The sequence below is a fragment of the Engraulis encrasicolus genome, chromosome 13, assembly GCF_034702125.1.
Source record: "Engraulis encrasicolus isolate BLACKSEA-1 chromosome 13, IST_EnEncr_1.0, whole genome shotgun sequence".
NCBI lineage: Eukaryota > Metazoa > Chordata > Actinopteri > Clupeiformes > Engraulidae > Engraulis > Engraulis encrasicolus.
The window spans coordinates 29608530-29613916 of NC_085869.1; the positions used below are offsets into that span (position 1 = coordinate 29608530).

At 42.8% G+C, this 5387-nt stretch overlaps 1 long non-coding RNA gene across 1 annotated transcript; it reads left to right on the forward strand.

The window, feature by feature from the left end:
- Window positions 1-272: 272 nt before the first annotated feature.
- On the forward strand, window positions 273-2458 carry LOC134461670 (uncharacterized). The gene is made up of 4 exons (XR_010037357.1): window positions 273-1080; window positions 1310-1404; window positions 1711-1871; window positions 2096-2458. It is a non-coding gene; the product is annotated as an uncharacterized LOC134461670 (long non-coding RNA).
- The last annotated feature ends 2929 nt before the right edge of the window (window positions 2459-5387 follow it).

Sequence of the window (5387 nt, forward strand, 5' to 3'; positions counted from 1 at the left end):
AGTGCAGCTGTGAAAATAAGGAGCCACTTGAGAGCGAGACTTTTCTAGAACATTAATTTATACTAGAGCTATTGTTGACCCAACTTAACTAGTGCAGAACCAGTGTTGCAAAAAAATATTTAAAAAAAAAAAACCCATCGGTGCATGACGTCATTACGTAATTACGGGAGTCTCCACCAAGATGGCAGACTACGATTCTGAGGCTCTGAGAGATCCAAAAATTTCGAGGGCCTTGCCTGTCTAGGTTAATACAGGTCTGTGGGGTAAGCTGTGTTTTTTTCCTCCGTGTCACAAAGTATTTAATGATGTTTCTGTACTTTAATTTCTCTGCTACTTTATTGATCTTTGATGGGAAGATATTCTGTTACGTTTGTGTTGATATTTTCGTTGTAATTTTCGCTCAAAGTATGTACATTAGCGCCATTAATGTCCGCGATCGTTATGAAGTTAACAGGTGCTAACGAGCAGATTGGGAAGTAAATAAATGCTACTGGATCGAGGCCCCTCGTCATCTCTCCTGCCTCTTCAATCATCCAAAGACTGTTTAGTCTGTTATTTTAATGTAATGGTCGGTTCATGTCCGTTGCATTGACTTGACTTGTCATTGGGTCTGATTTTAAATGTGCCATATAGTTCAATGTGGGAGCAGGTTCACACACTAAATAAGACACTAAATAAGGTCAAGCACAAGCAGGTTTTTTGTTTTATTTTTCTCAGAGCAGAGTAGAGCAGATGTTTCAGGTTGCTGCCATCAGAGAGCAGTGACTTGACCTCAGTGTCTTATTTAGTGTACTCCCACATTGAACTCTACTTTTTGGGTCCACGCACCTACTTATTTCTAAACATCTAGAGTGCAACAATACCCATGCCTCCTAATGTGCCATATAACCTGTATCTCGCCTATTGTGTGTGTGTGTGTGTGTGTGTGTGTGTGTGTGTTCGTGAATGTGTTCACGCAGATATAAGAAGTTGGGGTTGGGGTTGATGATCCACATGATGGTGATGGACCAGGACAGCTCTGGACCTCCTGACTGGCAGCTCCATCCTCAACCTCCCTTCCTGTCCTTCACACATGTGCAGGTAAGGCCAATTTTTAAAAACTCACTGCATTGTCTGAGGCAAAAGTAGGAGAAAAGGAGTGAGTGAGTGAGTGAGTGAGAACCCGGCCATTACATGTGATGTGACCCTTAAAGGGCGTGTGTGTGTCCTAGAACCAAGACAGTGGCAGTGTGTGTCTGTCTGTCTTTGGTTAAGGATATTTTTAAGATACTACCTTGTTGTGTTAACATTATTTTGCTATTTCTGACAGGCAGAGGCAGTTTTCTGAAGGATGGTTAATGTCAGTATCAACATGTTGTGATGGAGGCTTCCACCTGAGCTGAACACAGAAACTTGCACACAGTGGTGAGTAAAACACTGAATCTGTTTTGTTCTGCACTAGACCAATAAGTATTTCATACAGTAATTCCTTTCTGTGCTGTGTTTATTTATTGAAAAAAAATGTGGATAGAGGATAATACAAAACACTGGCACTGTAGTGATCCCTGCACAGGCCAGAAGCTGTGTATCTCTTCAGCCTGGTGTTCTGCATTAAAATGATGGGTGTGATTTTTATGTAGTGTATTCTATGTATCCCTCTCGTGTGTGTGTGTGTGTGTGTGTGTGTGTGTGTGTGTGTGTGTTTGTGTGTGTGTGTGTGCATGCGTGCAGATGGAAGCAGTCGTTCCTGTTCAGCATTGATATGCCGGTAATGGGTTTGATGAGCCACAGCGTGGTGATGGGCAATCAGCATCAGGACCAGGGCCGCTCACAAGGCTGCCCTGCCTCTTCATCCTCAACCTCCAATCTTCCTGCTCTTCACACATGTGCAGGTGAGGACAACCTCTAAAATGCACACTTGACTTGAGGCAAAGGGGGGAGAATAGGCGTGCATGCATGCACGTGCACCAAACTTTAAGACAGTAGCAGTGTGTGGGGGGGGGCATGTGCACAAGCATATGCACGTGCTCATGTCATGTCCTTCTGTAGGTAGATAGGGGTTGGTTGTTTTTGTCTTAATTGTCATTCATAACATTAACATGCCTTTTTTTGACAGGCACAGAGCCAGTTTTCAGAGGGAGGGCTGATGACACCAGCAACTTCGGATCTGAACCTGATCAACCCAGCACCAACCACTGTGCCGCTCCTCCTCTGCCAACTGCACCACATGGCTCCACCATCTCAAAAAGGCACAGACACTACTCCACTTCCTGCGAAGGATGAGAGAAGAGCCGACCTCCCCACAACGGCACTCACCACCTTCTACAGGGGTGTCATTGAGAGCATCCTGACCAGCAGCCTCTCTGTCTGGCATGGCAGCCGTCAAGCTGAAGACTAGAAGGCAGTACAGAGAGTGGTGAGGACAGCAGAAAAGCTCATAAGATCACCCCTACCTGTTCTCCCTACTACCATCAGGGAAGCGCTATCCCAGCATGCGGTGACGACTTCTTTCCACAAGCCGTCAGACTCCTCAACGCACTGAAGAAAACCACATGAATAACCAAGGACACGGGAGAATATTCCATGAACACTTCTTTCACCATGCCACTTACACTTTACTCATTGCACCTTGTATACAGCATCTTCACACCACCTGTATGAACTCCTCCTGCCGTGTTTGTGTATTTATTGTCCATCAGTATGTTAATCTTATTATTGCACACTGTTTGGGTGTCTGTATTTATAGTATGTATCAGTCTATATTTAATGCCAATGCCTTATTTTTAGTTATTAGTTAAATGCACATTGGAGACTGGTCAAACACAATTTCAAACTTTGTGTTAACCCTCTTGTTGACCGTTCACACTTCATAGTGTAAAAGTAAACAGAAATAAATTCACATTTCATTCCTGTCTCGTTCACTTCTTTCAGCAATGTATGTGGCCTACATGCAGGGAAGCTGACAGGGGGGACAAAGGGGTCCGTTGACCTGGGCCCAGTGAGACGAGGGGTCCAGGAATGGGTCCTCATTACATTGTATGTAGTCTATGTATTGAGTGGGGGGCCCTTTCAGATGACTTTGTCCTGGGCAAAGCCAAAGCTGTCAGCGGCCCTGATTATGTATGCACAAACACTGGTTATGATGGTAGGAAAAATTTTCTCTGTTTTCTGATGGCCTTTGAATTAAGACAGGCCAATCTGGAACCTCTCCTGGATAAAGAGGTAAGCTTCAATGGTGTGGTCACTCCTAAATCATAGACAGACATGGAGTATGGTAGGCCTATGGTAATGAAGAAATCGTTTTCTCCAATAAAACAAATAGCCTATTGCTATTTCAAATACTATTTCATATTTTTTCATTAATATCTGCTCTTTTCAAGCTGGCCACATAACTGTGGTGAGGTGACACTCATTAGGCCTACTTCAAAAAGTCGGGAATGTGTTGCTGATGTACATCGTACAACTTTTCTAAGTAGCCTATATCATGTCTTACCAAGTGAACAACCTCGCCTAAAAGGGTTTTTTAATTATTATTTGTCGGGGTGTGTTAATATCCTGGAAAGGATAAATCTGTGGTTTAATCATATAGCCTACCCAGTGTTAACAGTGACCTCGATACACACAGCTAGGTGAGGTAATGCCAACGCATTGACAGTATATATTTAGGCAATATATACAGTATTTACTATCAATGTGTCAAAGTTGTGTTGAAATCAAAGCATTTTGGCGACCTGATACGTTATGACAAATCTGTGCATAGCGACACGAGTTCTAAACAGTAGGCTACAATGTCCGAGGTACGGGAAGACAAAGCAAAATACATATTGGGATTAGAAAACGTGTGATTTATCTCACTTTCTTACATAAATGTTGAGAATATTATGTCAGTGGAATGTTCAGTGAAACGTTTCTCTGGAAGATAACAATTTGCACGGGATATCTTTGAAAACATGGAGCCTTCATCCGGAAATGGCCTTGAAAATGACATCATGCAGTATCCCTTCACGATTGGCCAATACGGCAAATGCCGGGAACGCCCATGGGCGTGCTTGCATTAGGGGTGGAACTGTTTTACTGCAGCTGGACCCTTCTCCTTTTAAGGGCAATTTCAGCTCTGAAAAGAATTGTTTCACAAACTCTTGCTCTTAACACATAAAGTTACACTTTCCAAAGTTGACTCTAGTTAGGATTTTTTAATCACAGTATGTCTCATCCCCGCTGAATTTAAAGCATACGGTTCCTGGTTTCTCTCTCGCTTCGTGGAATTGAATTCAAAGGAGGGCAATAATCTAATTGCTCATCTTTTGTTCATTCGCACACAAACATTGCGTAAAGGAAAAACAAACATGGGGGGAAATGCGCTTGATTATCGCCACTCTCATTTGCATAATGACCTTATTTGCTTAAATATTGTCCCCCATTAGTGTAGGATTATGCAGGGTCCGGTTAGTAATGAACATGCAGGGCAGCGCACCGCCACAGAGGGGGGACCCTGACACGTCCCTTATTACTTTTACACTAAGCGGAGCAAATGATAAAATTTCTGTTTGGAGATTGCTTACTGCCGCCTTGATGTCAAAGTGAAAAAGTGTGTGTGAGCTCTTTTTAATATTTGATTGCGTTTTCAATCCAATTTGCTCCAATTCATCATTTTTGTCCTCTAATTTACCCATCCCTGTGACATTTTTCTCTGATCTGTCCTCTGATTGCTGGACTCCATACCATTGGGCTGCCATTTGATGTCTGGTCATATTTTTCAGCCATTTTTGACCACCACAGTGGGGGTTGAAACTTTTTTTTTGGCCTACCATCTTCCTTTTTTCATCTTGGGCAAGATCATCGGACAAAGCGGTCTTCATGGCAGCAGAACGACAAAATAACAACCCTGAAAGCCCCGTGATTACTGCTCTTTGCCTTGGGAAAGGTCACAAGGTCCTGGGTCCTAGTTCTTAGTTCACTGTAATTGTTTGTTTATCAGTGGAAGCCTTATTAAAATGCTCTCTATACAATTAAATTATTTTCCTGGTCGCGTTTAGAAAAACATATTTGTATGGCCTGCGTAGGCATGTGCGGTAAATGAGCCACTGCTTGGCCTGGAACCAAACTTGAAGCGCAAGGACAGTAAAAGGAATGTGGTGTAATTAGTAGTGTGGCGGGAATGAGATGCAAAACCTGTGATTCGCTTATAGACCACCATATTCCAAACCAACCAAGCAAAGGGAAAAAGAAGCTAAGGAGGTGCGCAACTAGCTTGTTAAAAAACCTACATATGGCAAGCAATCAGTTTAGTATGTAGGCCTATTGATAGCGTAGCGATATCAGTGTTGGATATCAATGGGCTAGGTTATACCGCAGAATAATCTTAGCTGAGTCGTGTGTAGACATTATCTCCCTGAACTTTTTTTAAA